Genomic DNA, 13,062 nt, shown 5'->3' with positions numbered 1-13,062 from the left:
GTGTGAAAAACTTTGGGTAATGAGGCATGCACCTAATTATACTTCTTATTTTCTTACATCCCTAGGAAGTTCTTCAATTCCAAAACACTCCAAAAAATTTATATGAGAGACTGTTATAGAATATAGCTTAAAGGAAGCATAGGGAAGATAGAACACAGAAACAATAGAAATATTTAACATCCAGAAGTCCAGGGGTTGGGGTGTCACAATTATTTTAACAATTTACAAGGTCTAAGTGACACCCCAAAAGTTCTGACCTACAGAGAATTATGGAGATGTCTAATGAATCATATTGTCCTTTATGGCAAAATAAATGGACAGTTGACAAGCGTAATACTATGCAGGAAAAAATCAAGGATAAGTGATTGGATAGTTGAGGCCATATACCCAATACGAAACTATGATTTTTTGTTCAGTTTCCACAACTGAGCCATTTGACTACTGTGGAATCTATTAACTGAACATGTGGCTGGGTATTCAGGAGGAGAGATCCTATTACAATATGGCAAGTGTAAAAAATAATGGATCTTTCAGTAATGTCCTCAAAATTATGTATGGCCATTTACATAGGTGCTAAGTATACAGTGAGCAAGGAAAAATACCCAGACATCGTGAAGATTCATAGATACTCAAACTGGGAGGACATTCATAGCCAGTACCGTTATCATGGTACCTTTGGAGTGTGAGTACATAGGGCTGGGACAATAAAGGGAGTCCTGACCAAAGTCTGATTGGCAGTGTATACTTTCATTTTGCAAAGACAACTGGTGATCATTTTCCTGATCCCCAAATAGATAATTAGCACAATCTCTATACTGGGTTCATAGTCTTAGGGTATAGGCTAAGAAGTCTTTGAGATTACATACATCCAGGCAAGATAGTAAATAAAAACCAAGATCTTATCCTGGTTAGTCTTTGGCAAAAAGTAGTGGTACTCTTAAGGATCCAAAGTATTCAGGTGGTGTAATCTGTCCAGTCTTCATTTATTTCACCAGTGTGATCCCTGCAAAAGCAAGATGGCTGCTGGAGAATGATTATAGACAATTTTAAGTTCTACAATATTGTATCCCCGACTGTAGCCAGCATGCTATAGGTGGTATTTTTGCTAGAAGATATTAAAAATCCTCAGATAAGTCATTTTAGCCATTGATTTGAAAACTGAACTCTTCTATCCTTATAAGAAAGGACAATTAGATACTGTAGCACTAATGTGAAGCAGCTAGAAGTACACATTTTCATTTTCCTCCCAAGGACACATTAATTTTCCACCCTGCCCTCTGTTACAATACAATACAAAGTGACCCTGAGAGTCTGAATATCTTAAAGAATATCATATTGATCTCATATTGATGACAGTGTATTGATTGGGTAGGCCAAGCAATAATTGGACAGACTGCAAATCTTGGTAAGATGCATACACTCCAGAGACCAGGAGATTAATCCTTGGAATACCCAAGCATCTGTTATAGTCATAAAATTTGTAAGGGTCTAGTGGGCATGTAACAGTGAAGACAATGGCAACCCACTCCAGTATTCTTGCCTGGAAAATCCCATGGATGGAGGAGCCTGGTGGGTGGAGGCTGCCGTCTATGGGGTCGCACAGAGTGGGACATGACTGAAGCGACTTAGCAGCAGCAGTGGCAGTGGGCACATAAAACTATAATCTATGAAACAAAAGACAAATTATTGCACCTTGTACTTCCTACCACAAAGAAGGAAGCACAATTTCTGGTGGACCTCTTCTAGTACTAGAAATAGAAACTTCACACCTGGGGTATGCTCTGGCTATTTACCAGGCAAGCAAAAGACTTCCAGCTTCAGGTGGGACCTAAAGAGGGAAAGGGCTCTGCAATAGCTCCAAGGTATTGGACGAGCATTCCTGCCACTGTGGCCATATTGTCTGTCACATCACATGAACTTGGTGAGAGTTTGTGGCAAGAATATTAGAAACATTATGACACAGGCTATAGTTTCTGAAGGAAGGCCATAAAATTTCCACCAGAGAATTATATACCTTTGGAGAAACAACACTTTGTATGTCTTTAGACCAACAGTCCCCAATCTTTTTGGCACCAGGGACCAGATTTATGGAAGACGAGTTTTCTATGGACCAGGGGTTGGATGGGATGGGGTGAGGTGGGGATGGTTTCAGGATGATTCAAGCACATTACATTTATTGTGCACTTTATTTCTATTATTAATACATCAGCTCCACCTCAGATCACCAGGCACTAGATCCTGGCGTCTGGGGACCTCTGCTCTAGACCCAGATAAGCAGAGAAGACTTGATCAGTCAGTCAGTCAGTTCAGTTGCTCAGTCATGTCTGACTTTTTGTGACCCCATGGACTGCAGCACGCCGGACCTCCCTGTCCAACGCCAGCTCCCGGAGTTTACTCAAACTCATTTCCATTGAGTCGGTGATGCCATCTAACCATTTCATCCTCTGTCGTCCCCTTCTCCTCCTGCCTTTTCCAGCATCAGGGTCTTTTTGAAAGAGTCAGCTCTTCGCATCAGGTGGCCAAAGTATTGGAATTTCAGCTTCAGCATCAGTCCTTCCAATGAATATTCAGGGATGATTTCCTTTAGGATGAACTGGTTGGATCTCCTTGCAGTCCAAGGGACTCTCAAGAGTCTTCTCCAACACCACAGTTCAAAAGCATCAATTCTTCAGCACTCAGTTTTCTTTATAGTCCAACTCTCACATCCATACATAACTACTGGATAAACCATAGCCTTGACTAGATGGCCCTTTATTGGCAAAGTAATGTCTCTGCTTTTTAATATGCTGTCTAGGTTGGCCATAGCTTTTCTTTCAAGGAACAAGTGTCTTTTAATTTCATGGCTACAGTCACCATCTGCAGTGATTTTGAAGACTTAATCATGGGACACTAAATGACCAATTGCCATCATGAACTGGATTCTGTCAGACGTACCAACCCATGTCCCAGCAATAATAGATTTCAAGATAAAGTAGTAAAAGCATAAAGAAAATAAGCTGTTGTAAGTATTATGACATCAACCATCTTTGCACCAGTAATCTTCCCTCAATATCAGCCTATGTTTTTATGGAAGAATGCCATATGGCCAGTTGAAGGAAGAAGAAACAAGCTTAGTTTACAAATGTGAGTACTAACTGAAATAGACAAAGGCTGTATTCTACTGAGTTAGTTAGTCAGTCAGTTCAGTCGCTCAGTCATGTCTGACTCTTTGCAACCCCATGAATCACAGCACACCAGGCCTCCCTGTCCATCACCAAATCCCGGAGTTCACTCAAACTCATGCCCATTGAGTCGGTGATGCCATCCAACCATCTCATCCTCTGTTGTCCCCTTCTCCTCCTGCCCCCAATCCCTCCCAGCATCAGGGTCTTTTCCAATGAGTCAACTCTTCACATGAGGTGGCCAAAGTACTGGAGTTTCAGCTTCAGCATCAGTCCTTCCAATGAGAGGTGACCATAAAAGCATTATCAAAGGGAAATTCTCCTAAAGACTGGGAAACAAGGAAGATTGGGGTGAAATCATGTGTGGGCATATATGAGTGGGTATAAAAGTAAATTGGCATTACATTACCTTTCTAATGCTCACTAGAAAGCATCCATCATAGAAAAGGTAAAATGATTTAGACCATTAAAATAAACTATTCAGTCACTGTGCAACCCAGTTCATTGTAATGGATACATTACATGTATATAGTGTGAAGTGGCCACTGTGACAGAGAAGGACTCTACCATGTTTGATACCATGAATCTATGCTTTTCTAAAGTGAACCATTTCTGCTGATACCAAACTGCCAGCAACAAAGAGCAGTGCTGAGCCCCTGTTATGGCACAATTCCTTAAAGAGACCAACAATTACATAGTTTAAGCTGTTCTCATTTGGAATCTCCCATCCTGGACTAGTAGCACTTTATTCTCATAGAGATCATCACATATTCCATCCATGCCTTGACCTCCTCTGATTGCAGGGCCCAGTAAGCACTACAATATGAGAACCTGTGGAAGTGTTTGCTCTTTTAACATGGAATCTCACATAAGATCACTTCATACTTGTGCTAAGTTGCTTCAGTTGTGTTTGGGTCTTTGTGACCCTATCGACTGTAACCCAACAGGTTCCTCTATCAGTGGCATTCTCCAGGCAAGAATACTGGAGTGGGTTGCTGTGGCCTCCTCTAGGGGATCTTCCCAACCCAGGGATCAAACCAGCATCTCTTACATCTTCTGCATTGAGAGGTAGGGGCTTAGTTGCTCCACAGCATGTGGGATCTTCCTGGATCAGGGATCAAACCCATGTCTCCTGCATTGGCTGGCAGATTCCTTACCATTGAGCCACCAGGGAACCCCCAGTGTGGTTTCTTAACATACATCTTTTATCTGAAATTCTATCTCAGCATCTCCTGGAGAGCATAACCTGTGACAGAATCTTCAGTAATATTTTTGCTCATGAGTAAAGGGATAATCCAGCTGTTAGGGAATAGTTATAGGCAGCCTTGTATAGGTGCAAACTGTGCAAAATGCTGTGAATTATATATAGGAATAGTATAGTATCATATACTGTTCTTTGCTTAAAGATGATATGACTCTTCCAATAGTCAGTATTGAATATACAACTGGATATCACAGGGAAACTATGGAGTCATGAAAATGAAGGATGAGTAAAAGAAAATAACAGGTAAGAGTTGAAAATCTAACTCTGGAAGGCTTATTAAGATGTTTTTTGTTTTAATAAGCATGTATTCAATTTGCATTTTTAATTCACAAATTAAAGAAGATGTTCTTATACCTCTCACATAGTCCTATAAGATATAAAGAAGAATCATGATTGTGATTATTCTAAATGGCACCAATTACTTTAAAAGTAGTATTAGAGCTTTAGTTTCATTCCTTTTACATTCCAAATCCTAATATACTTTGTAGTAAGCCTTCTGTTGCCTCTCTTTTAGATCTTTAAATTAATGACTATAATAATTTTCACACCCAATATGCTAAATGTAGCATGAGGCCCATCTGTTACAGATTATTTCTCATACTATATAACATGAACATTCAGTATGGAGCTACAGAGGTATTGAAGAGAACCTTAAAATAATTTACTAACATAAGCAAAACCCAAAGTATTTTCTCACCCAGTAAAGTTAATCCTATAGAGTCTCTTCTTTCTTCATGACTATTTTTTTCCCAAAAACTGTTGAACAAAGCTATCATTGGAAAATTTCCAGTAATTTTCTCCTTGCTTCTTATCCATTCACTTATTACTCTGCATGTAAAACTCTAAATAGACAAATTACTCAATTTTTTATTCTCTTTTTTGTTTGGTTTTTCCTTTTCTGCAGGTAGCTAATATACAGTAAGTGGAGCGATTCTAGGAATATTGCTTGATACAAACAGCTTTGTATATATCCATGATATGGCATAGTTTCAGTATTCCAAAAGATATCACTATCTCACTTAAAATCAACACCCAACAAAAAATGATCAGTTTTCTAATGTGGGATCATAGAAAAAGCCAGAGAGTTCAAAAAAAAACATCTACTTCTGCTTTATTGACTACACCAAAACCTTAGACTGTGTGGATCATAGCAAACTGTGGAAATTCTTAAAAAGATAGGAATATCAGACTGCCTTACCTGCCTCCTGAGAAATCTGTATGCAGGTCAAGAAGCAACAGAACTAGACATGGAACAACAGACTGGTTCCAAATTGGGAAAGGAGTACATCAAGGCTGTATATTGTCACCCTGCTTATTTAACTAACATGCAAAGTACATATGCAAAATGCCAGGCTGGATGAAGCACAAGCTGGAATCAAGATTGCCGGGAGAAATATCAATAACCTCAGATATGCAGATGACACCACCCTTATGGCAGAAAGTGAATAGGAACTAAAGAGCCTCTTGATGAAAGTGAAAGAGGAGAGTGAAAAGACTTGCTTAAAACTCAACATTCAAAAAACTAAGATCACGGCATGCTGTCCCATCACTTCACAGCAAATAGATGGGGAAACAATGGAAACAGTAACAGACTTTATTTTCTTGGGCTCCAAAATCACTGCAGATGGTGACTGCAGCCATGAAATTAAAAGATACTTGTTCCTTGAAAGAAAAGCTATGACCAACCTAGACAGCATATCAAAAAGCACAGACATTACTTTACCAACAAATGCCCATCTGGTCAAAGTTATGGTTTTTCCAGTAGTCATGTATGGATGTGAGAGTTGAACCATAAAGGAAGCTGAGCATTGAAGAATTGATACTTTTGAACTTTGGTGTTGGAGAAGACTCTTGAGAGTCCCTTGGACTGCAGGGAAATCAAACTAGTCAATTCTACAGGAAATCAGTCCTGAATATTCATTGGAAGGACTGATGCTGAAGCTGAAACTCCAATACTTCGGCCACCTGATGCAAAGAATCGACTCATTTGAAAAGACCCTGATGCTGGGAAAGATTGAAGGCAGGAGGAAAAAGGGATGACAGAGGATGAGATGGTTGGACTCGATGGTGATGGACCCATCACCGACTCGATGGACATGAGTTTGAGTAAGCTTTGGGTGTTGGTGATGGACAGGGAATCCGGCCAGCTGCAGTTCATGGGTTTACAAAGAGTTGGACATGACTGAGCGACTAAACTGAACTGATCATAAATACCCTCATTTTCTCTCATCTTTTTTTCATATATTTTTAAAATTTATTTTTCTCTTTATGTTTTATTCTCGATAGTACTTTGTCCAATTTAGTTTTATTTTCAACACTTTTATTTTCATTCTATGTATTCTAATTGATTTTTTTACAAACTGCTTTGTACTTTTATATTTTTCTGCAGAATCGTCATTACCATATTAACTATATTACTTATTCAGTTTGTTTACTTGTGTTTTTGTCTTTCTGGAGCTAGTAGAATGTAAGCGGTAGGAAAGCAGCGTTCTTATGATTAGTACATAGATACAGCTCCTGACTAGAACAGATCTATTTTCATAGTCCATACTAATTTTTTAATAATGTGTGGGTCAATTAATAAAATTTTCTTGGACATCTTCATGTCTCAGCACCATTCTAGTTGAAAGATCGTTTACCTCATCTCAAATACTAGCACAATCTTTTGACTTGTGCCTCCCTTCTTTTGTTTCTTCCACACCTAAATCCATTCTATAGTGCTGCACCCAGGTTATTTGCCTCTCTGTTTGAAATCTTTTAAACCCTTAATATTTCTCTTAAAATAATAAAATTTTAACATATCCTACAAACCTCACACAGTTGGATATCTGGGTGTTTCTCCAACCTCACTCTATGCCACAATACTAGTGACTTTTTAAAGTTCCTGTGAAGTACCAGTTTCCACCTGTTCAAGCATCTTGTTTCTTGGTCATCCAAACTAACCTCTAGGCTCATTATTTTCCATTAATATTTTGTTACAGTTCTCATTAAGATTGTAAATTTTCTGAGGAATTCTTAAACACATAGTTATTCAGCTTTCAAAACCAACATTTCTCAAACTTATCATGGACTACCTATTAACTTCACACAAAAGATTGGGAAAGACATTCCATTTCTGTCTATGAATCCATACAATTTTCCATACTCAGTAACTCAGGTATGACAGCCACAGGATGTATCAGAATATGCCTGATAATCTAATAATCCAATTAATCATAAACATGTATATTTAGAACAATGAAAGCAATAGAACTTAAAAGTCTTTTGTATTAAAGTGACTGCATCATACTGTGATTTTGATGAAAGTTAATTCATATCCAGCACACATACATTTACTTATTTATTCTCATTTTTGTTACACATCCTCAAAAACTCCCTTTTCCCCTTTCTGTTTCTTCCTTTTTTTAGAGCTGATGTCTTCTTTTCAGGGCCTGAGACCCTGGAGAATGTAGTGTATATTTGGATTTCTCTGAATGGCTAAAATCAAGTAGAGTACAATTGATATTATTGATAAAGTTAAAAAAACAAGCCGTGATGCTGACATTTGTGGAACACCTTGCCAATAGACATGGGTAAAGATTTCCTATTCTTAGCAGAGGTGAATCATGATATTGTGCTTGCTATGCAGAGGAGTTTTGATATTCTGCCCTCCAATAGCCTACAAGAAGGATAAGTTTTGAGAAACTCTTCTGAAGTTGGTGTTGATTGTCTCATGGTGAATATCACTGTTTTACTGACTATTGTGGATTACAGTTATTACCATTTATTTTAAGAATATCTGCAGTGAAACATGGTCCTGCTCACAGTATAAAAGTTATAGGGTGTGGACCCTGTGTGCTTTGGAATTCTTCATTAGTGATGAAATATTTTATTTATTATCTCTCTCTTTTCCTCTGCTTTTTCACATATAACACTATTTTCTCTCATGCTTCCTACATTTTGTCTCATCACTTGTTCTTACATCATAAATTTTCCTCCAGACTTCTTCATATCACACTAGAAGCATTTTATAAGATACTGGAAACACTGCTGCTTCCATAGAAGCCCCTTATTCATTGATTGATCCTGGTTTGTTTCTTATACATCTATCCTCTTAGCTAAAGATCCACCTAACTGGAAGAATCAGAAGCGCTTACTGTCACAAAGAATGTATATATGCAGGTTAGTAGATGGATGAAGCCAAAGCAGCTGAAATGAGTTTCAAGGAGCCCAAATCAGGAGCAACACTTTTTCTCCTCTTACTATATGTTATTTTTATACAACTGGCACCTACAAGCCAGATGTATACAAATATTAATATTTTTATTACACAAACTTCTTCTAAAGGTACTCATTACTTTTGGCAATGACAGTAAGATAGATAATTTTAAGTTAAGGGTTTTATGCTTTCAGTCTAAATCTAGTATTTCTTGGACAAGGTCTGTAATCAAATTCAAGAACTAACATTATAGCATTAAAACAAGTACATTACCATATGTAAAATAGATGATCAGTGCAAGTTGGATGCATGAAGCAGGGCACCCAAAGCTGATGCTCTGTGATGACCCTGAAGGATAGAGTGGAAGGGAGATGGGAGGGGGTTCAAGATGCAGGAAACACATGGATACCTGTGGCCAATTCATGTTGATGTATGGCAAAAACAATCACAATACTGTAAATTAATTATCCCTCAATTAAAATAAATAAACTCCTTAAAAAATAAGGAACAACTGTTAGGAAAAAAAAAGAAAGCTAACATTGAAGTCATGATTAGAAATGCCCTTGCTGAGTTTTCACTTCTTCTGAAGAGCTCTTCTGCTCATCTGTCCTCCCTCTTTCTGGCCCATCCCAAAAGGAAACAGGGAGAGAGATATAGGGAGAGATTGCTGGAACACACAATCGTCATAGGAGACCCACATCTGGTCTTGCAGTTCTTAGCGGGCTTTCTCTGCTAGTGTTCCCATCAAATCCCAGCTAAGACTGGGTGATGTTCAGGAGCTTAGGCTCTGCTGTCATACTCTCATGGATCAAAAGGACAACCAGTGATTCCTCTGTATTGAGACCACCTTTGGGAGAAGCTTAGGAGACCTTGCCAGGCAGTCTCCTTAGTGGAAGACTAGTATCTTCATGAACCCAAGTAACTTTTATATCTACTCAAGCTAATGAGGAACCATATCCTCATCATAATCCTTTGGTGAAAAAAAAAAAAAAGTAATTCTGGATATGCCAGCAGATTTTTCCAGATAACAATTTCCAAATGGGAAGTGGCCAATTTCATAGTATAAACATTATTCTTTTTTTTTTTTTTCCAGAAGTGATCTTTGGGAGCGTTCTCATTTTTGTAGATTGATGTAATATTCTTCAACAGTTTCCTCTCTACCTTCTTTTCCAACTCTTCTTTAGCTCTCTTTCAATATGAAGGTTTTCACTTAATTCTTTCATAAATTAAATTCCTGTGTGTATGTGTGATTTTTTCTTTGCAGCTTTCTATTACAATTCATGGGTCTATTTGTTGATGAAAGTGAAAGTACTAGTCACTCAGTCATGTCTGACTGTACAATCCTATGGACTGTAGTCTGCCAGGCTCCTCTGTCCATGGAATTCAACAGGAAAGACTCCAGTGTGGAGTGGATATATTTGTCTATCCTGAGCCTTAAAACCCTGTAAAACAAATCCTCAAATTTTGTTCTTTTTCAAATATACCTTAACTATGTTTTGTCATTTTCATCTAATACATTTTAGAAATAATTTTTAGCGATGTTTATATCAGCTTTGTCCATCATAATCAAAAAATGAAAATGGTCAGGAATCCATCAGTAGCCACCTTACCTGCCTCCTGAGAAACATGTATGCTGGTCAAGAAGCAACAGAACCGGAGATGGAAAAACAGACTGGTTCAAAATCAGGAAAGAGGTACATAAGGCTGTATATTGTCACCCTACTTATTTAACTTATATGCAGAGTGTGAAATACCAGGCCAGGAAAAGCTCATACTCAAATCAAGATTGCCTGGAGAAATATCAATAGCCTCAGATATGCAGATGACACCATTGTAATGGCAGAAAGCTAAGAGGAACTAAAGAACTTGATGAAGGTGAAAGAGGAGAATGAAAAAGCTGGCTTACAAGTCAATATTCAAAAAATTAAGATCATGACATCCAGTCCCATCACTTCATGGCAAACAGATGGGGAAAAATTGAAAATAGTGGCAGACTTTATTTTCTTTGGCTCCAAAGCTACTGCAGACAGTGACAAGAGCCATGGAATTAAAAGATGCTTACTCCTTGGAAGAAAAGCTATGACCAAGCTAGACAGCATATTAAAAAGCAGAGACATTACTTTGTGACAAAGGTCTGTATAGTCAAGTCTATGGTTTTTCCAGTAGTCATATGCGGATGTGAGAGTTTTACCATCAAGAAGTCTGACTGCCAAAGAAGTGATACTTTCAAACTGTGGTCCTGGAGAAGACTCTTGAGAGTCTCTTGGACCACAAGGGGATCAAACCAGTCAATCCTGAAGAAATCAACCCTGAATATTCATTGGAAGGATGGATGCTGAAGCTGGAATGACAACACTTTGGCCACCTGCACAACTCATTGGAAAAAAACCTATGAATAGAAGGCTAGATTTTTAATTTAAAAAAAAGATATGCAACTACAACAAAGCTTTCCTGTATAGCACAGGGAACTATATTCAATATCTTCTGATAACCTATAATAGAACATAATTTAAAAAATAATATATGTGTGTATGTAAAACTGAATCACACATACAAAAAGAATTCTACTCTTTGAAATTTAGTAATGTTCATCTTTTTGCCAGTTTTTCTAAATGTCATATGGACATCCAATAACAATGTATGACAAAATTTAAATATATTTGTGTAGGACATAAGATTAATATAAATTCATTAAATATAAATCTGTGCTGTGCTTAGTCACTCAGCCATGTCCAAATCGTTGAGACCCAGGGGACTGTAGCCTGCCAGGCTCTTCTGTCCATGGGGATTCTCTAGGCAAGAATACTGGAGTGCATTGCCATGCCCTCTTCCAGAGGATCTTCCCAGCCCAAGGATTGAACCCAGGTCTCCTGGATTGCCATCTGAGCCACCAAGGAAGTCCTCTGTTATATTTAAATTACTAGTGACATCAATCAAGATACTCCTATTCTTATTTTTTCTGGACTTGATAAAATATTCTCAGAGGAATGTTAATATGTCCCACTATGTTTATATATTTTTTCTTTTTGTAGTTAATATGTTTCACTATGTTTATGCTTCTTCTGATTTTTGCTTTATGTATTCGTTTCTATGTTGTTAGGTGTCTAATGGTTTATAATGTCAATCTTCTGTGTGAATTTTATTTTTTATATTAAAAGTATTCATCTTTGCTCTTTGTTTCATTTAAAATAAATAAATAAATAGATTTAAATGGCTAAAAAAAGAAAAGAAAAAAAAAAGAATCTGCCCTCAGTGCAGGAGATGCAGGTTCAATCCCTGGGTTGGGACTATGCCCTGAAGGAGGAAATGGCAACCCACTCCAGTATTCTTCCCTGGAGAATACTATGGACAGAGGAGCTTGATGGACTATAAGTCCATAGGGTCACTGAGTTGGACACAACTGAATCAAATTAGCCCAAAGACTTATCATGATCATTTTGTAATATACAAAAATATCAAATCAATTTGCTGTACACTTGAAACTAATATAATGTTGTAAGTCAATTATATTTCAGTTAAAAATATTTTAAAAAATGAGTATTTATACTGGGAAAAAGCAGAGATTGATTAGAAGGGGCTAATGTTCTATACTTTGATAGGGTTACAGTTGCACAGGTTTATACATTTGTCAAAACTTGCTGAATATTCACTTATGATTTGTAGTATTCAATAAATGCAAGTTTTACCCAATAGAAAAATGTATGTAAAAATTGATCTCTGGTTAACAGCATGCATGCTAATTAGGGAGAACTATACTGATGTCTAAAATTCACTTTCAAATGCATCAAAAATAAGATGGGTTGATGGCTAGATAGAGGAATATTTAGATATTTATGTGATAAAACAAAGTATGGTAAAATATTAGTGATGAGTATTATTAGGTAATATTAGGTAAAATATTAGGTGATGAGTATATGAGTGTTCATTATAAAATTCTTTTTACTTTTCTATATATTTTAAATGTTCATAATAAATTGAATAAAATTTTTAGATTTTCTATATACCATTGTGCTAGCTTGGATAAGTTGTAAGATTCTCTAGGAATTTGTTCATCTAAGCTTTCAAGATATTGTCATTAGGCTTATCCAAGTATTCTTTTACTATACTGCTAACATATCCAGGATCTAGAGGAATTAGTCTCTTTTAATCCCTGATCTTGATTGTATTGTCCTATCACTGTTCATCAGTCTTAGTATGCTCAAGAAGCTGTAATACAGCTTTGTTAATTTTTTTATTAGATGATTAATTTTGTTACTTTTTTCATACATATGTTTATTTATATATATAAATAACATCAATTTTATGTTTATAATTTTTCTAACATATGTATTTGAGGTTTTAAGTATATCTCATAATTTTTATATTTACCTTCATACAAAAAATATTTGGATGTTATATTTTCATTAACTATCTGTTTCAAATTATTTCAGATTTCAGTG

The sequence above is a fragment of the Dama dama genome, chromosome 31 (assembly GCF_033118175.1).
Source record: "Dama dama isolate Ldn47 chromosome 31, ASM3311817v1, whole genome shotgun sequence".
NCBI lineage: Eukaryota > Metazoa > Chordata > Mammalia > Artiodactyla > Cervidae > Dama > Dama dama.
Note: the sequence above shows the minus strand (reverse complement) of the source record.